Source organism: Nylanderia fulva, unplaced genomic scaffold (assembly GCF_048542155.1).
Source record: "Nylanderia fulva isolate GAGA-0341 unplaced genomic scaffold, ASM4854215v1 Scaffold3, whole genome shotgun sequence".
Taxonomy (NCBI): Eukaryota; Metazoa; Arthropoda; class Insecta; order Hymenoptera; family Formicidae; genus Nylanderia; species Nylanderia fulva.
Window position 1 is genome coordinate 5,259,659 of NW_028190368.1, and position 22,306 is coordinate 5,281,964.

The 22,306-nt window shown below is 29.9% G+C and overlaps 1 long non-coding RNA gene across 1 annotated transcript; it reads left to right on the plus strand.

Annotated features, from left to right (window-relative positions):
- Positions 1 to 1,650: 1,650 nt before the first annotated feature.
- On the plus strand, positions 1,651 to 21,839 carry LOC114933531 (uncharacterized). The gene is made up of 3 exons (XR_003820070.2): positions 1,651 to 1,781; positions 7,926 to 8,696; positions 21,755 to 21,839. It is a non-coding gene; the product is annotated as an uncharacterized LOC114933531 (long non-coding RNA).
- The last annotated feature ends 467 nt before the right edge of the window (positions 21,840 to 22,306 follow it).

Sequence of the window (22,306 nt, forward strand, 5' to 3'; positions counted from 1 at the left end):
AATATACGTGAGTTGGGTGAGTATACGTTTTTGGCAAGACTCTAAAAACTTTTTTTGCCATTTTGATTAGTTGCGAAGATATTTTTAACGAGGAACACAGGAAAAATAATTAAAAAATATATAATTAGTAGTTTGCAAAATATAGCAATAATATGAATATTTTACAAAACGTAAAGTTTGAATTTTAACATAGAAAAAATTAACAAAAAGTATTTCATTGAATTTATAACAAAAATATGATTTTTTAAAGTGATCATTAAACATTACGTTATCAACTTAAAACTTGATCGATTTATTATTGTAAAGAGCTTTTTCCCAGCCAAAAATAATAGTTAAATCAACGTCGAATCGATGTCGAACCGATCATTTCTGACTGGGTTAATAACTTGCAATAAATATTTTTTTCAAAAGTCTCAAGACAGAGGTTATTTTGTTAATAATTTATTAAATATATATAATATTTATTAAAAAACATTTAACATGATTTTAATAAAAAATATCGCATAATATAAGCATAATCACAAATTAAGAAAAAATATATAATTATTATAAAGCACATTATTCTATTGCTTTATTTATTTAAGATAATAAATGGGATATTTTGTAGCGATATTTTCTGCATAACTTCAGATATCAAATATTAATATGTGTATGTAAGAAAGGATAAAGAATATCTATTAAATATACATGATAATGACTATAATATATATAGATAAGATAATGAAGGTGTTTACACAAATATGTGAAGATATATTGTTCGTAATTATTAACTTTAGTGCTAGAGAGGACGGCGATATGATACAGTGCCTTTCTAATGCGTAGCTTTTTTTCCTGAAGTAGTTTTGCCGTTCATCTAGAATTTGGGACATCGCACTGAATGAATTTGATACAGTTGGGGGTATAATGATAATCGCGCTCTCCCATTAATTAGATATTTTTACTTTCTGATTCTGCAAGAGATCTTTTAGGAGAACCTACTTTCCCGCTATTTAAAATTCTATTGAAAATTTTGGCTCAATTGATAAACAAATTTTTGACTTGAATTATTTTATATATTTAAACAATACATTAAATTTTATTATTAATCAACAGCATTCTCAAAATTTTCATTGTTTTATTTTGCTTGTTTTATTTTATAAAATCTAATTAATTTTTTTTTAAGATTTAAAATTTATAATAACAAAAATAAAAGTAATTTCTTGTCCAGATAAAACTATATTGTAAAAATACATATATTTTTCCTAATATACAAAATAATTAATATAAGCCGTCTTAATCCTATATTTGTTTGAACCCAGAAATAGGTTACAATAACAGTTTTCAAATGTATCTTTCAACTTAAAGATCTTAAGCACTTAAAGACCTTATATATATATTATGTAAATATCTTAATTCCATTTCTTCTTTTAAAGTCAAAATATTTAAAAAGATACATATTTTCGGCATTCTATAATTAAGATCAAAATGAGACAAAAATCTTTCAATAAAGTCTCAATACTGTTTGTTAATAAAGAATCTCGAAAGGTACCTGATTTATGTATACCGAACCTTTCGTGCTGTGTAATTGTTTACCAGATTAACCGCTCGGGGAATCAGTCCTTCACAATATTTGTCACCGTTTAGATACTTTAGCATTTACCGAAAAGCAGAACTGTCGTGCGGATATATTCATGGGCGGTCCCATTTTTCCTACAAATTTTCGGTGTATACCGTGGAAAAAATCTGGATTATCTTATTACGCCAATAATAGAAGAAGTGTTAACACAGCTATTTCTCTTATGGTAAGAAAAAAATCTTAAATTCTATATCTACATAATAAGTCATATAGATAATACGTGTTTCTTCGTGGAATTCCTAATTTTTTCTCTCTTCTATAATACACGATGTAAGAATTTTTAAAAAATTTTGAAACAAAATTTCAAACTTGTGAGAAGCACAAATTACATATGTGATATCTGTATATTACGTGATTATAATTAATAATGAGTTTTATTAGTTTATTTCTCTGTCGCGCGTAATTTGTCATTTAAAACAAAAAAAAATATGTAAGAAATATTAAACGAGAAATTAAATATTAAAAAAAGCTATATTTAGATCGACTTCGAATGTGAAAAATTCTTGTATCACAAACTGACAAACTGATATAAAGAACGTAGATTTCAGATCTTAAGTTAAGAAGTCGGAGAGAAGCCTATCTTCTCTCTAAACAATAACTTCCAAATTAAAAGCATGTAATATCAAAGTAGTCATATAAAAAATTAATTAGGAAAAAACTTATTTTACATTTGTTCTCTCCAATGACTGACCCTATTTTTTAAACCAAAATCTACTCAACTTTTCCGCGCTAATATAAATAATAATATAAATAATTATAAATATAATATTGCTTATTTTTACAAATACTGACAAATTCTGATAGATAAAATATACTGTGATTATCAATAGTTTAACAAGTCAACACACGATAAACAGCCGGATGCTTTTTGAAGGACTAATATAACGTTTATTAGAAGATTGTTTTAAGCATTTGATGCTTAAAAGAAAAATAAAAACATATGTTACGAATTTAAAGAGAATTTATTTTTCTCTTTTAAGCTTAAAACACCTTCTGACACACAAATGAACGTAGTCCTCCAAAATAAAAAAACATCCTGCTGTTTCTCATGTGTGCACATACAATATTAAACGAGCTTTTCATAAACATTCGATAAACAGCGGAAAGCAATCAGTGTCTTTTAGTTACACTGTTAATTTATAATATACGTAAAAGATATTCTGTGAGAATATTTCCAGTCAATGTGTAAGTGTAGGCTTCCACATCTTTCTAAATAGGCGACTAACAATAACACTCACACCAGCGTTTGGCTATTTAGACTTATTGTTAGATAGGTTCAATTATATTCAAAAGAACATTTCGAAGGATAAAGATTTTGAAAAATGATAGATTCGTAGAGTGGAATAATATCCTGTCGCCATAAATTTGAAATTTTTCAGTCAATAATAGTTGAATGTTAAACCTTGAAAATTCTAAGTAGTTAGTTCTTACATTTTATATTTAACATATGTTTCCTTTGTAAAAATGCGAAGATTAATGATATTACTTTTTTTTCTCACTATGAAATATTCTGAAGAAGGATTATTTCTTTTATTATTTCTTTTAGAACCAGAACAAATTATCTGATTTACGTTTTTTATTCGCACAAAGATGTGTGTGTAGTGTTTCAAATTTTAACAAGGAAAAAAATTCATTTGTCAAAACTGGAACTTAAAACATTTTTTCTCACAAATCAGGGTTCATCATGAAGAATCAGTAATTGATTCCTAATACAAACAATCTATTAAAATTGTAACAATTTAATTGCAACAAATTAATTAGCTTCAAGTTATACAAAATTTGTTAGATAATCCTGTGCAGTAATTAAAAGAAAAACAATTTTTAATTACACAGTCAACAATATGCATTTTCCTAAATTTATCTACAAAATTATTCAAGACAATGAATTTTTTAATAACAAATTTCGAATGTAATGTAATGAATGATATTACTGTCGAATGACATTACTGTCGTGCAACAATGAAAGTAACCATCTACTTTATCAGAAGTGGGACTTCGGTTCTTGTGGAATCCTTAGAAAGAATATATTTCCCCTTTTTTTTGACGTGACCACTATTCTATACATTGTATGTACATAATTTATTGCTCTACCGTGCAGCAAAAAAAAGAGGAAAAAATAAGACCACTCGCACTAACACATTTCATAGGGCAGAGGCGTATCAACGCCTAAATCAAAAGTTATACAACAATTAGCGTGACGCAAATATGATTGCGAGACGTGGCGAACGCGCTCGTTATTCCGCTGCTCACTCACGTTGCGATATCGTAACAAGTTAATGGATTCGCTAATATGTTCTTTTTACTTTAATCCTTTTACAAATTTTTCGTAAAATATTTCTATTACGCGGTACGTACTTTCGTCACTAAAGAGTATTTTGCTCTTCGTTAAATATTATTAAATATATTAAATAAATATAAATATAATTATATATATTAATTTATATAATTTTATTATATAAAAAAATATAAAAATATAAATATTAAATTATATTGTTAACTCTAAAAGGAAAGAACTGGAAAGAACTGACACTCCAAACAATTTATAACTTTTGCGCTTAATATTCTAATTGTTTTATATGTGTATATACATATGTCATTTACGTATATAATTTTTCGAGTATTAGGTACAGTAAAAAATTTTTTTGAATATGTATTTGACATTTTTTAACACAAAAAAAAATTACGATTAATAAAACTGTGTCAGTTTTCGGTGACTGCTTCTTCGAGAATTAGGGTTTAACTTCCGAAAAAAGCTTACGGTAAATAAAATATTTTGTCCCATTCAGCTCTTTGAATAGAATTTGTAAACTAAGTGGTTCCTGTTATCCCGTTTTTTTTCTCCCCAAAAGTCCCGTATTTTATGACACTGAAGCAAGGAAATGCTATGACTAGCACAAATTCTAGAATAACGGTAAAAAATTTTTTCAAGTCAGGTAAAAAGATCCTTTTTTATTTTTGTCTATAAGGGAAGTAAAGGGTTCCTATTATAAATCTCCTAAACAGCACAAAAACACAGAACGAATATATTCTTCTATGCATATAATCAATCGTTTTCGGTCAGATAAAATATTTTAGAATGCGAAAAAAGTACTTTAGCGGGAAGATGTTATTTCGCCATGTGGAGCGCTGAGAAAAAATTGTATTTATATAAAAAAAGGATATATCCGTGAGCACTTAGTTTTATACGATCTTATTTGCGCAGCCCTGTAATTATTTCCTTGCATTAAATCGCATGCAATTATTTCTTGTTCTGCAAAAATACAGCTTTGAAAGGAGTTTATTTCGATATAATAAAAACGATATTGCATAATATTTCGATAATTCTAATACGGCACATAATAATAATTATGAAAAGGAGTAGAAAAAAATTAATAAGGAACAACAGTTATACAAATCTTGCATTTTGCGAAATTTATGTAACAAATAAAGTTTCACAAAGAAGTCTATATCATTGTGGCCCATTGATGACAATACGAAAGAAATGATAATGATAACGAAGGGATGCAACGTAAGCAATACGTACGCGAAATAAGTAATCGTGCTCCGAAATAGCGTAAAATGCGCGTCGTGGACAAAATCGACTCGCACAACTAACAATAAAGATATCTGGCGAGCGGCGAAAAGAACGTAATTAGCTGTGTGCATCATACGCAACGCGAATCGGTGGGAGTAATCCGCACTTATTCAATGGCTGGATTAAGGCACCGTAACGGGGCATGTGCTGAAAGCGTATGAGCATCCCTTTACCAGAGTCTTTAGCTCGGGTCCGTTCAGCTGAAATAAACAGTATCGAGAGACCATTGCAATGATAAAGTAAGGTAACCATAAAGTTGATTCCTCGACATTTTAAAAAAGAACAGTATATCTTTTTTTCAATAAATTACTTATAATGTTGAATGTATTGCTCTGTAATTGTCCTTCCGTGCTGAGACTTTATTAACCAATTCATAAATTTATGTCTACATGTTTTTTTTCTTGTCTTAAGTACAATATACAATATCAATTGAAATAAAAAACAATATAATTGATTTGAAGATTGCGAAAATTCAAAGGAGCAGACATTCATTTATGATTAGAATTTTTTTATTAACAAAGTTAAAACACTCACATAAATATAATAAGTAATAAAATAAAAGAGTAATAAAATCAGATAGATAAGATATTATAAATAATTTGTTAAAAAAAGGGAACATATATTGCTTCTTTCGATAAAATATGTTAACGATATTATATATTAATTGAAGTGAGATCTGTTATGCAATAATATGCAAACTATTTAATCGAATTCAATAATATGGATTAGTAAAATATATCAAAGATTTTTTTCAATTTGTAAATTAAGAAGTTAAATCTTGATTATAAAACACATAGTGTTGTATATAAAAAATTGAATTTAGTTTGCAAAAAAAATTATATGATTTCTTGCTTCTGTCATTATAATTTAATATAAAAACAGCCTTAATGACGGCGGCATTAATATTAAATGCAATTCTACAACCCTTAAATGTGCATGTATTTATATAATAACAAAATATATAAAGTCAAAGATATATATGAATAAAATCGCGTCTCAGAGCATAATTTAGTGTTATTAGGACATATCCGAGAAATACAATCTTATCAATCTTGTATTGTCATTAAAGCATTAATGACTCAGGTGTCAGACATTAGGGTTATACATTAGGGTTTAATAATATCTTAATAAAACGGTGATTAATGGCTTCACTATCTACCGTCCTTAAATAAGATAAGTTTCGTATATTCGGCGCCTGTTTTCATTGTATTTATATTTGTGCATTAGTGACAGCCCATACAACAAAACGTCTAAAATCGGGATATAAAATGTTTTAAGGAGTCACTAAAATATATTTTAGACATCGTATTAAAATATGTCTTTAAAACGTCAATAAGATATTTTTAAGTTAATAAGATATCTCCCGGTTTTAGACGTGATGCTGTTTGAGAAGATAAGTTTTGTATATTCGGCGCCTATTTTCATTGTATTTATATTTGTGCATTAGTGACAGAGTTCTGTCTGATTATGTTAAACTAGGTGTTTGACATTTATATACGTTTGATATGAATAGAAGATTAAACATATGAGTTTGAACGCTAAAATAACAATTTGTATTGAATCAATAATGTACGTAATAATTCTGAATTATTTAATTATTAGTCACAAATAACAATAGCTATAGAAATTAGATAATTTAAGGTAATTCTAACATACGTACATATAGATATTTATAAAAACATAGAAAAAGGCATGAAAATATAGAAAATAAACAGAAAGAACGTAAAAAATATATATTATATTAAAAATAATAATATGCATATATTTTAAATCTTAGATGTAGTGTATTTACTATATTTTTTAGGCTCTGTGTTATGTTTTCATTAATTTTTTATATATCAGAATAAATTAACAATAATATTTATTAATATATATATATATATAAGAAAAAAAGCAACACTTATATATCAAAAAACATTTTTTTATTTATCGACATGCTCTGTATTCGTTATGTATATGTACTCTTCATATTTTTTTCTTCGTTAACCGCCCTCTCTCTCATCGTGCAAGTTATTAGTGAAGGTAACTGTGTAACATTTCGAAATCTCGTTTCTGCCAATTAAACTCAAAACGCGAACGCACCGCAAGAAGAATGAATTCCTTTGTTGGTCAATATAAACTTATAGCGGAATATTTATATATGTTGCGTTGTAAAAAAATGCGCAAATTGCATTTTCCACTTTTTTATTGTTTAAATTTTTTATTTAAATATCTTGGTATTTTTTTCCGTCTGCTGTCATTAATACTATGAAATGTTCAAAACGAGTAGATTTGCGTCGAAAGCGAATCGATTCGCTCGAATCGTCATCGCGAACCGTCCTTATTTTTTCGACCTAATAATTTCATTCCCGTGCACAAAATTCTGCCAGCCGAACAATCAAAATAACGAGAAATGTTCAAACTTAAAATTTCTACTATTAATTATATATGTATATGTATCGCGTTTATAAAAAATTTTTTTGAATAAAAAATCTAATATATTTAAACGGAAATTATAAATATAATTTTTAAATTAAATATTAATGTAAATTTTAAATAATCATAAATATAGTACATAAAATGTATAATAAAATGACATATAATTTCAGATCAATTGAAATTATACAAATCTCGAAAAATATTTAGACCCTTTTGCAAATGGAACTCTTTGTCGTTCTTTCCTTTTATGGTGCTCTTTACGAAATCTCTATGAGCGCGTATACTTCTATGGAATGTTCCAAATTTTTCTGTTTTAAGAAGTCACAACAATCGTCTCTGTTAAACAAAGATGTCCGTTCCAATTGATTGATAGCATGAAGAGAGGGAAACCAATAAGAATTCGACATCTGTTCCAAAGGGCGTTCTATCCACGCCCTTTAGCGTCCAGCACTTATGTGGGAGACACATAGAGCCACGATTAAAGGGTGGCATGCTAGAGTGGTGGAATATGTATGTAAATGTATAATAGCGGAAGAGTTCACAGCGAATGGGCGCCGATGACGTATAGTACGAAAGGAGCGGGAGAAGTTCTCTTGCCTTTGAGAGAACACGGGTACTCGAAGTGGGGGAGTCCTGCCGCATGACGCTGGCCCAGAGTAAGACCCAACACAGTTAGGGCTCACGCGTCGTACTGTTAACAGACCCGGTCTGCTACCGATCACCTTGAACAACAGAAGTACCGATCCGCACCATGGTGACTTGGTGATGTGTCTTCCGTTCTTATTGTGGCATCAGTAGGGTGTTTAGGGTATACATTCGCGCGCATCTCTAACAGAGGATATTATATCGCAACGGTACGGGGAACATTTGCATGACCTTGTTTCGGATTTTTCTTGCCAGTGATAGTGGTAAACTATGTTGTCTTCTCGCGCGTGATCCGTGAGACCCGAATTAGTGCGTGTGTTCTGGATGCTGATCGAGTGACACACTGTGTGCATTTTGTGCGCTTTGGATAGATTTACAAGTAGTCTCCTGAAGTAGAGAAGATAGCTGACTTCGCTGCCTAGACCGCTAGATTCCAGAATATAGGTAAGTCAAATATACTACCACTTTGCCAAGCTCTTTCAAATCCCTATCTTGAAATATCATATTTGTAATAGCATCCACATATGTGTTGACATGCGGTATAAGCAATTGTCGGCTGATAAAAATATGCATTCTATTGATAAAATTGTATAGATAATGCAAGGGTGCAAGATGTAATGTATCTTGAAGCAGTCAACAGGTGTGTGGAAAGCAAAGGTCAGAGTGCCGCGGCACGAACGTGCCCGCAGACAAGGTTTCTCCGAACTGATGGTACAACCAAAAATAGGAGTAATTTTTTAGAAAAAATTCATAAGTCGACGATATAAAATAGTTCATTTTTTTATGAGGCGTTGCTCTTGAGAAATTACTTAAAAATTTGAGAAATATAAGAATTCATTCTTTTTTAAACTTAAATATTTTTCATAATCGACGATGACGATCATTGATTTCGATATCGAAACAGCCATAAAAGATACAAAATTTTATTGAAGAGAAAAAAGTGATACAAATATACATAATTTTTTTATAACTTACATTATTTCAAATCGCTATGTTACATATTGTACTTATATGTTAACAGCCACTAAATTTTATGATGTATTATACAAAAATCATTTGCACGTTTTTCAAATTAAAAAAATATAAGTATGTTATAAATTTCATAATTTTTTTATGAAGTCTCTTTTTAAGAAAGAAAGTTTTGCATGAAAAAGATTTTATTATATTTTATTTATTTCTATTCCTATTTTATTTACTTTGACTTATTTTTTTCATGAAAAATTATCAACCTTTTCATTTTACCACCGATCGGAGCAACTATGTATAAATAAGTTATTAGTATAATAATTTAGTAATAAAATTAAGATATTTTTGTGAGAAAGGAGAAAGAATATCAATAATTAAAATAAAAAATTGATTATATAATATTATTGAATAATATTACGATAATAGTGCGATATCTCTAATGGGAAATGCAACTGACATCACAGAAAGTAAACCAATGATGCAATTTGTGTTATTGACATTGCGTCTGAATTTGCATAGAGAATATGGTAAGAATACAGATTTTGAATTGAGAATACCAATAAGCTTTGGCGACGATGGTGTTCCATAATTTTACGAATCGGTTGTCGTCTAGTACTTCTTGTGCCACATACGTCACTTGAATTACCACGCTTTCTAACGATAGAACTTCGTTCGCTACTCACGATAAGTAACCGTCTATTTGAGCGCACAAGTCGATAATTTTGCGACAGCATCGAATTGATCAGACTCCATATCACGCTTTCCGTTATCGTAAATCACACTTGTGACTAGGTCAAGTTTAAATTCGAACGTATTTGGAAATTCTAAGAAGGGAAGAAATTTTAGAGAGCGCTATTACCGATCTTTGACCCAGTAAAAAGTCTCAAAGATTCGAGAAATTTGCCGATCAAAACTCGTGTTAAAGACGGAGGGATAAATTTCCTATTCGTTTATAGCAATTTTTTAATCAAACTAAATCGATGGCAGTTCAAATATAAAACTTTTTTTATTCATAAACGAAATTTTATTTTTTGTTTCAACATATTTTTTATGCTTTAATAACTTATATGATTTTTATATATTTTTTACATATTTAAAATTTTTTGAAACGATAAACTTGATGTTTCAAATCTCAAAAAAATTATATTTTCTTCATAAAAAATCTAATTATTACTTTAAAAATTAGATAAAAAGTAAATAAATCAAATAATAGTTCTAAGCTAAAAGAAATTTAGTTAGTCATATGTTGTATCTTTATATTTTCTTTCTGTTTTGAGAATTGTATAATGTATGTTTGACTTTAAAGGCCGACATGTATATAATAACGGAACTTAGAATTGATATTACAGACAAAATTACTTGATCAAAATTGGGTCATAAAGAGGGAGAGATTATTGCAGTACTTTTTAGTTTAAAAAATAATAAAAATTAAAAAATTGAAAAACTATATATATATACGCTATTTTTATCACGTATCATATTTTCTGAGAGAAAAAAAGCAATTTATTAATATTTTATCAAAAAGAATTTCAATGGCACTTTTTTGTGCAATTTTGAGAATATGAAAAGTCTCTTGAGAATATAAAATTTCTTCGTTAGAAATAATCCAAGTGCATTCTCTTGAATATCACGAAATTAATTTTCACACAAATTAATATACGCTTTTAAATATATTTTAAGATTCTATGTTGCTGTAACTTGCGATATTATATATGTGAATTTTGTGTGCATGGTGACCAAAAATTTGATGACGCGCTCATTTCTTATCTCTACAAGCATTCCGTTTGAAAATTGTTCGAATTTTTGCATGCAAGAACACACTCTATGCAAGAGCCGATTCACCTATTAGGTATTCGAGCACCGACGATGACGACAAACTATACCTAAACTATGGCAATGACGACGACAGAGGCTGCTAAAGTTTGCGGTGAAATTTCTCCAGAACGACTTCCTCGGCTATTCGCTAGTGGGGATTCGACTTGTTGCTCGAGGTTGCAGGCATCTCGCAAGGCGGTTCGTTGCACCTCGATGCCAATCTGCGACTGGTTCGGGACAATCTCAGTGTCAGGTCGTCGATTTCTAGTAGCGCATGCATTTTATACACTAATTCTCTTCTACTCGTTCGATTTCGAGCAAAAATTATCTTTGCGCGCGATAAGGATTCTCCAATTAATATTTGAATGGAGAATCTCTGGCATTTTTTCTAAATCGTATGGAATGTTGATGGATTCTGAGCTAGCTGCAGAATTTCTTGCATATATTCAATTTGGCAATATCAATATTGTCTTAATTTTGTCTCCTTTGTTGGATTCACTGATAAGTTGAACTGTTTTTCTAGATTTAAGACTATTCAAACATTAAAGGTTTATCCGAAAATATTCACGTAAATAAACATCATTAGTTTGTGTTTGTTAAACACTTTAGTATTCCTTTGTAAATAAATGAGTTGAAAATAATAATATTATTGTGCTAGATTATTACACAGCAGTCAGATATTTGTTAAGACGATGGCGTTCAGCAGGATATGTCTCATTCTCTCACAGATTGCACTTCTCATCGCATAGTTAATGCAGCAGAACGAGGTCTCTATTTCTATTCTATTTCTTTGATGAACAATAACTCTCATTAGATTTGGTTGTAAAACGTTTTATTAAAGTTTTTTCATCATATACTAAAATATTTATATTAACGTAAGACATATATTGATACCAATATAGGAAATATCTTGAGCGGGAAAGAGATATTTTATTTTACTATGTTTGTGTTATAAATTGTAAATTTTGCTGGTTAAATGTTATATAACGATACGCATGAAAAGAATTTCTTTAGCGGAAGCGATTACAAAAAGAGATAAAGTTTAAAGATTTAAGAGCATTAATTAATAAAATTATTAAAAATATTATAATGCATGGTAGATACTTTTTAAAAAATATATTATTTAAAATTTGAAAAATTTAATATAATATAATTAAATCATTTTTTAAGGAAGCCATATAATAAAATTGCGCGCATTTCATTTATACAGAAAAAGTTTTCGATACACTTGTGATGTGGCTTCCTTAAAAAATAATAATCTATGTAAAATGGTCAATTAATTCTTGAATTTATATTATACGTAAAACCAATAAAGAGATATTGTTCTTTGTGGGTCAATTATTTAGCCGACATCGTTTCGTAAAACGGTCGATGTAATTTTACAAAAGCAAAGCGAGAGAGATAGAGAAAAAGGAAAAAAAAAGACAAAGCGAGAGAGAAAGAAAAGAGGTATGAGAAATAGAAGCAGAAAGGGAATGCGGGATAGACAAGGAAAGAGAGAGGAAAGACGAGAAAGAGAAAAAGTAGCGCCGTTCCTGCGAGGGAAGGACGGCGGAACAACAGTATGGAGGGGTGTTCTCACTGTTGCAGCAGTGAGACTAGAGAGTAGGTCAGTGTACCACACTAACCGGTACTCCGACTCAGGTGGGGAGGTCTTCCGACTCGTCGGTTCCGCAGAGGCTATAGATATCGCGTTTACCTCCACGGTCGCTCATGGTCGTCCATAGACGGATCTACGGGACTCACCGTTTCGCGGTGATTCTTTGCGGAGATCTTTATGGTCATCCTCATCCATAAGAATCCGCATATGGATACATACATTCGATAGTCCATTTGTCATTCTCTTTTCTTATGGACATTTTTGTAATCTCTTCTATCATCTCTTTCTAGCGAGCTTTAGAATTTCGAATGAACGATTTAGCTACGGAAATAAAATTGTAGAAAAAATGAAGAAAACGAGAGAGAAAAGATGTTGAAAAAATGTTGACTTCTAGGCGTAAATTGGATTTTTTTCAAACTATTCCGGTGAACTTGTATGTTATTCGGTCCGATGTTGGTCTATATTTCTCTGGAGTTTTCTAATAATGCGCTCGGAGATTCGCTTCGTATGTACGCTACTTGTCCTTGCAGCGAAAGTGCTATGAAATGTCGATAGACCAGTGCTGTTTCGATGCCTCAACCGCAGCTATGCGAATGTTCACCAATCCGCGCGCACTTCCTCGACGTCGTCTCTCGTCCTCATCGTCTTTAACCTTTACCTTAAGGGTCGTCGCACTTTCTCTGGCGACGAAGCGGTACCAGGTTGCCTCGCGTACGCATCTATATATGTATTGAGTTGTAATTCAAGTCTTTTGATATCGACATTCAGGCAAAGGTCGGGCAATGACGGACGATATGATCGGAAGAAATTCCTCGTGTAAATATAATATAATCGTACGATTTCTTTCGAGTCTTTTTACAATCAAAATTGGCTGTTTTAATTTTAAAATTTTATCGCGTATTATTTTTGGTCGATTTTTTTATTAATTTTGTCAATTTAATAAGAGTGTTGCATTTTCAGATTATATTTTTTCATTAAAAAGATTTGTGGCTCGAAATTTCGGTGAAAGAAGCTAATGTCATCGGTCAGTTACGAAAAGAGGTCACACACTTTCTAGGGTAAATTATATTAAATTTAAAGTATGATTTGTTTATATGTATAATATTATCTCGTATTTATCAAAACTTACAAAAAATTACATAAAAAATTTTAAAACCTTAATGATTTATCGTTCTAAGATTCGTTAAACTTGAGTATTTAGTTTTTAATAGAGGGCGGGTAAAGTATTTTTTATTAAGACGGAATACAATTTCAAAGAACTATATACAATAGAACAGGTATTCTGCTGAGATTTTTTTTTGTAAAACTGGAAATAGAAAAAATTGAAGGAAAAAGATTTATTGATGCTAATAAAGGCACAAGCTATACTTAAGCCGACATGCACTTAATCATTATATTTCTTTTTTTTCGTGAATATTTTTTAGAACACAATATATCATGTCTCTATTTTTATATTTTTTATTCTATTTTAATTTTTATAACAATCTTCATAAATATATTAACAAAATACTCGATTTTACACAGCAAAGCGTGTATAAATTCTTTAATATTTTATTTATATTCTATTTTTAACTTGCGTTTCGCAGATAATTCCATTCCGCGGAATCCTAATAACTTATTGTGCAATACTAATAAAAATTACTAATAAAATATTAAAAATCTATTAAAATATGCAATTAAAGCTAGCAAGCAATTATCTAGAATTTTTCTTGCTCATTTTACAAATGAAATTATCTAAAATTAAACAATGCTCTGTTGTTCGATTAAAGATGCTTTATCGACTTGTGCGAATAGACGCGTTTCGAAAATCGTAGAATGATAATCGAATAGTTAATAAAAATGTGGTAATTATCTAGGTAGCATTTTTTTTTCATCTACCCATATATGACGGTTGGTACTTACAGAGTACCACTAATGACCCGCTAAAAATAACCGCTCTCAAATATACCGTTATAATAGATAAAAGATAATACCCTCATTTCGTTTATCTATTTTGTAAGGAATTACTGCTATAGTATCGTTGCGACCATACAATCGATTAATGCATTTACTAATATCATTTGCATTCTTGTGCACAATTCTAGAAATATGTTTTCTTATATTTATCTTTAAATTTTACACTAACTTTTTATTTTCAGCAGATAAAATAAAATTTTACCCCAAAAATCCGTGATTTTCTATGTATTCTCAATATAGGTCCGACATGTCTGACTTAAATGTCTGTTTTCTACTTACAAGTTACATTTTCTTTTTATTTGTCAATAGAACGAGCAGATTATATATTCATTTACTTCAATCTTTTTATTTTTAATTGTGGCATTATAAAATTTCAGATTTTTGCAATTTTTTATTTAATTAAAAATGCAATCTCAAATTTGACATATAAGAAAATCTTTTTTTCCTATAACTTTTTTCATGTTATAGACACCTTATAACATTGATAAACAATTATTTTACCTTACATCGTTATTTCGTTAAATATTATTGCGTAACAATAAATATTAAATTTGATATACATTCAGTCTACTTCCGAGGCAAAAAATAATGAACAATTAAACAAAAATGAATCCGTAATCTTCGACGCAAAAAGTTTGAACAGAAACAGTCATATTCCGCATTTATTAATTAAAAAAGAAACCGACATTAAAAAAAAGCGCGCGTTAAATGATTGGGGACGGACGAACGCGCTGTATGTTGCTGCTGCGTAACGAGGCGAAAAGATCCATTCCGCGTACAGCCGGACACGGAAGTATGGAAATGAATTTCACGTTTGGTCGCGTCTGGTTCTGCGTGCTACGGTGTGGGTCACGGGTACCGAGCGGTTCCCAACCGGTCGTCCGCCAACGAGGCGCGCGAGGACGAAGACGCTCTCGCGCGAGCGTGACTCGATGTAGGTCATTCACGGGGAACCGCGTTTCGCACGCGCCATTTTTCGTAACGAAAAGGAAAGCCGCGATTGTATGTGTGTCCGTAAATATGTATATGTATATATATATATATATATATATATATATATGTAATATATATGTCGGCTGGTCGGCTGCTCTTCAAACGCTTAGCAAAATCTGACTGGTCTTGCGTAGGCCTCCCGAGCTTCTCGGCTACCCGGTAACGGTGCCTCGACCTACTTCCGTTCTCCAGTATACGTGCCGATATAGTTTAGCCGGGCATAGTCACCGCACGAACAAGTGTGCCACGCGTTGTTGCGGCCGCGTCTCTTCCGGCTGCTCGCGGGATGATTTACGGAAATTGAATTGAATTTTATTCATTTTTTTTCGCGCGAAAAAACACATCGCTATATAATTAAAAAATACACCAAAATTATATCGTATATATAATTCTTATATATTTAAAATTTTAAAAATCGCAAAAATATCTCCCGATACTTGTACCCCGAAAAAAAAAGATGCGGATGTTAAGATCTAACAGGGGGACCGGAAAGACGATGTTATATAGCGCGATGGTCACGTGCGCGAGCAAGCTTGGGCGCGCGCGGGAATCGCGAGAAAAATCGCACGCATGGTCGCTCGCGTAGAAGTGGGTCGGCGCGGAAACCGCGGCTCGCACGCGCCATTTTTCACAACGAAAAGGAAAGCCATTCGGGCAAAATCAAGTCGATTTGCGTAGGCTTCGGCCGTGCAGCCGGCTGTAACGGTGCTCCGGCCTACTTCGGTCGTCCCACTGCGCGAGCGCGGTATGGTTTCGGCGTGTAGTCACGGCACGGATATTCGCGAGCGGCGCGACGGCCTCACCGGACGTATAGATGGAATGATGCAGGTATCTCCGCGTGCACACGCGCGGGTATACACGTGTATGTACGCGGAATGCGTCACTAGGCACCGACGGCGAATTGTTGAAATCCATCAATTTCAACATTCCGAAAATCAACTTCAATTCATCATATAGTGAGATGTGAACATTTTTTCAATAAATAGACCCGATCGCGACTTTTAAGATATCTTTTGTCACGTGGAAAATATTTAGACTGATTTACAATTTATTTATTTATTTGTTTGTTTGTTTGTTAATTTATTTAGATTTTATATTCGTATTTATAGACGGAAAGATATTTTTTATTATTAAAACTATCAGAATGAACATACTTGTTGAGTGATTTTCTGTATCCTAAATTAGATTGCAATTATTATAATTATTAATTAAATGTTGATGCAAAATTCGACAAAGATTGTCAATTTTATAACACAGAGATTAAAGGTGGCCGAGAATATAAATTAAATAAAAATAAATGTGCTCGTTCTACTTACAAATCAAAGAAATGATAGCGTTAAGTAGAAAACAGACATATAAGTCAGACATGCGAGAGCTATAACGAGAGAACTACTTATTGCGAGATTTTGAAAAATATTGCGATAAATTTTGTATCTGTTAAGTAAGGATAAGTATGAAGAAATGTTATTTTAAGACTATCCATAAAAATTCTAGTTAGAAACATATGTATTAACCACATATCATTACATGTAAATTATTATTCACATGACATTATTATGTTATATACATTATATACATATATACACACACAACACACGTATATACATATACGTACACATTATATACGTTATTATATATAATATTATATATATAATATTATATATATAATATATAATTATTGTTTAACTAATTATAATTAATGTTACTATTAAAGTAATACTTGTTATAATTTTATCGCAAGTTCTATTTAGAAAGCTGATCATCTGTAATATTGACAATGTGAAGAATTATAAAAAATATTTTTTCAGAATGTTTCATAACAATTGCGAACTAGACTAACATTTATACGACATTTTCTACTTAAAATGATCTTAGAAATATTTTAACATTACGTCATCCTATGTAATGCGACGTCGCGATAGATAATAAAAGTCTCGAAAAATCTCTGAAACGGATAATAAAAAATAGAATCGTAAGTAAACATATAATATTTGGCTTGGTAGTGTAAAGATGCATTTTGAATTTCAAAGAGGAAGAGGCATGTTCCTTCGCCTTCGTAAACACGGAGCAGAGTCGTAAACATCAAACGGGTCCGCGCGCGCAGAGCTACGGCCGAATTTGTCGCGCCGCACGGATGCCTACCTGGTGATCCCATTGATAAGTGGCTCACTGAAGCATTGACGTAGGCCCGAAAAAGCGGGCCTCTCGCGAGCCCACCGTCCGATAGCGCGGGATACGTCCGCGCCATTGGATAACGGTACAGGGCAACACGTCACGGCGAGAGGTCCCCCATCCGCTTTTATGAGTCTTGGGGGGCCGACAGTGGGAGAGCGAAGCGTTTACCGTCGATCGTTTACACTTGACAAGGACGGACTCTAACCGACGACAAGGACGGACTCGGCGCGTCCGAAGTCGAGCGCGAAGAGCGAGGTTTCGCGAGAGGGTATGGTAATGATGATGATGATGATGATGATGACGATGATGATGATGGTGATGATGATGATAATAGGTGCTTGCGACAGGTACTACCAAGACGGCCTGATATGCATGTTTCTCATGACGTGCTCGCGCAGCCACGCGGATATGTCACTCGGAACAGGAAGAGGGAAGGATACCGAGTTTAAGCTTTTAGCGCATCCTGCTGTGCTTAGACTCGATGTCCTTTCTTCCTTCTGTTCCGATTGACATATCCGCGTGGTTACGCGAGCACGTCATGAGAAACGTTGCGTATCAACCTGGTCGTGTATAGTATCTGTCGCTCCCGCAAGCACCTATCATCATCAGCATCATCATCATCATCGTCGTTTCATTTCTATACCTCTCGTGCAAAGGAAAGCGCTTACGAATGAATAAATATCCTCTTGTGGGTAGTCGCAGTCCGGCAGATGGATATGACAATTTTTCGATTGTCATGCAGCAACAGCTGTAAATCCGGAAGAGAACCAAAATTTACTTATATATCTTTTTCTCTTCGTATTGAAACCTCCGCTTTTTGTCATCCTTCGTATAAAATATATACGTACGATTTTTTTTTCGTAAATTTTATATAACGAACTTGTTATTTAATATCTGTTATTTTCTGATTTATCGTTTTTTTCTTGCATATTTTATTGCTTTTTATTTTCATGTAATTTCTGTTATTTTATTTTATATTAATATTGTATTTTTGTTTTATTTTCTTATTTATCAATATACATATAAAATGTTGCGCGTCGGGGGAGAAAGAGACTCTCATATTTATTTCATTTTTATCAAATTAATTTGACTGTCCGAGATCTTGTCATCGATTAAAGTTTACTCTTATTAAAAACGACTGACGCTGAATGCTATTTTGCTATATATACATCCAGGAATAAGATTTCATATAAAAAATATTTACGAATAAATTTTATGAACTAAAGTTCATAATATTACTCTAAATCTGTTTGTTCTTGATGTTATATCGAAAGAGATATAATATTTTCGTAATTTATTAACAAATAGATCGAGAGTAATATAAAGCTTATGATTAATGTAAAATTTATTCGTTTTTTATATAAAAAGTTTTATTTCATGTAGTAAAATTTCAATGGTTTATAATTACATTTATATGTTAAAGTTCCTGGCTTTTCATTGCAGTTATATTAAAATAAAAAATTGTATAAATTTTTTTTACGTAAAAAATATGAAAATAAATAAATTCGTTTTATATTGATAAAATATATCAAAAACTTTCTTTTTGATTCGTAAATTGATAAATAAATATAAATTCTGTAGGAGGGGGGAGGGGTTTAATTAAGATTTATTTTCATTAAGAATGACACATGCAGATTAAATTGCTTTTACTAATGCAAAATATTGAAAAATGTAAATATTGAAAAATGTGTATAAATTTATGTCATCAAATGTGATAAAACTAATTTATTTTGACATATTTTGCAGAAAAAAAATTTAATTTACATTTCTTATTTATGATATTATAATTCAATTTAACTGCAATAAGAAATAATGACTTTAATGAAAAAAGTGCTCTTAATATTGTGCTCTATAACAACGGAACATAGTCATACACTATGTTACAGTGTCGACTTGTGTCGTAGTTAGAAAGTACTGGGTCGTATACTATGTTACACAGTGTACGTTGCCTAGAAAGTATTCATAATTTAAATAATATGAACGTGACATGAAGTAATGTAATAATGCGTAAGTAAAAAAAATTAATACAGCACTGAAAAAAAATCAATGAATATAATTTGATACAGGTGAGTATTGTATTAATTAGCTACTGCTAATAATGAATTGAAACATTTACAAAAAAGCTTATGCATAAATACTAATGTACACATGATTATAGCACTAATTTAACGTTAGTAATACTACTGTAAAGAAATATTGTTATCAGAACACTCAGTAATAGCACTTATGTACATATACGCTTACCTTCTTACTAATCTGTGCACCAATAATCTTTATCAATCTTCTGTTTGCAATATTGAACAAATTATTAGCAATTAATATTGTAATATATTAATGATTCTAATGTTTATTTTATTAGCTATTAATTGCACTAACTATTTTAATAATTCACAAAATTGATTAAATGTTTTAGAAAAAAAGCTTTAATATAACTAGAAAGAATGAGATGTTTGAGAGAATAAACTTATAAAAAAAGATAGTTATAGAGAGTTATATATTATTATAAAAGAATATATAATATATACATTTAAAAAACATACATTTCTGAGTTTTTAAAATGTATAAAATATTTGATCAATTTTGTGAATCACTCTATAAGCTTATTTACATTTATCTTCACATTTCAGTTATTTTAGGCGTAATAATGCACCAAAAAATGTAATTTCATTTTCTTTTTAAATAAAATCATAAAGTTTTTATTATTTCATCTTTTTCCTAATAGATAAAAAATTAATCACCAAAAGTTATAATTATTTATATAATTTATTTTCATAAATATATATATATATATATATATTTATAATATATATAATATATATAAAATACGAAATATTTTGTAAAGTGTTTTTCACTCTTACTAAAATATTTGCTAAATTTATTACAGATAATGTAATATATTCATTGATAACAATCTTATTTTTGTATAAGTTTATCCATGTGCATCTGGAAAATTAATTGTATATTCTTTTAAATTACTATATTATTTTCCTAGATATGAACATTATGAATATATTATTAAAGCATTATCAAAAACATTAAAAAGTAAATATAATATTATACATATGCATATATATGTGTAATATATAGAGCTTAAAAGTATATGAATGTGTGTATATGGATGTGTGTATATATACTATGAATGTGTATGTATATGTGTGTGTGCATACATGTATAACAAATTTCATGTTTTACCTTTATAATTAATGATGTTGCATTTATGTGAAAAACAAAAAATAAACTTTTATTATATGTATTAATAATCATATAAATTTTTTTGTTGCGAGTTGTTAATTATTGAAATAAATTAATTTTTTGTCATTATTTGCATCAATGATTATATATATATACACAAATTAATAAAATATAATAAAGTTTTTTTTTAATATCATTACAAAAGCTTTAAATAAAGATACAAATAACTTTATAATAGTTAAGATACATAATTGAGATCAAGATTTTATAATTATTTTCTATAATTTACACAAATCAAAGTCACAGAATTTTCGACATATTTTAATTATACTATATAGAAGGCGAATAGCATATTAAAAATTAATTTATTTCGACATATTTTCAGCAAGAAAATGATTCTTTGGTATGATAACTCACAATATATTATTATAAAAAAGAAAATTTAATAAATATATCTGGATTTCTCTCGCTCTCTCTTGTTTTCATAGCAAAACAATCTATTTACTCGAGTAAATAAAATTGTTGCAAAATTGCGCAATATTACTATCTTACAATAATACAAATAAATTTCTCTGCAATATTTCCTTAACTTTTGCATAGAATATATATAGGTGGTTTTTCTAATTCTATATTTATTCTACATGTACATATATGTATATATATTCCTCTATTTTTTTTTACCGCTTTTATGGTAATAATATAAACAATAATAATATTGTATATATGTATATATAACTATTAAAATATATTAACTTTTATAATTGAAATATATTTATATTAAAATATTGTTAATATTATTTTACAGATTGAAGCTAAAGGACGAAATATGGACCAACACAATAATTACAATTTTATTAGGCAGAATAATATGGAGAACGCACCCACACACACAAACCGTATTAAATTTATATATTTTATATATACTTATAATTTATATGCTAATAATTAAATTTAATCTTTATAAGCAATTATCAGTTATTGAAAAAAAATGTTTTACATTTTTACTCTATTTCAAAGGAAATGTCCTATGTTAGCACGATTGTGTTCCATAAATAGAAACGTTTTCGTGGATATTCTGATTAAAATCAGATTCTAATTAAAATATAATCAAGAATATTAGAATAGAATCAAATAATTAATATTTCAAGATAAGATATTTTATCATTTATTTCAAAATATAATAATTACTTGTTTAGATTAAAACATAATTGTAACTTTAAGTATACAGATAAGCTTACAGTACAATAATTTTATTTATAGATGTAATATAACATATACATAAATTGTATTACATCCAAAATAAATAAAATTATTATATATACGTATAATAATAGCAATAATATAAGTAAAATAAGTA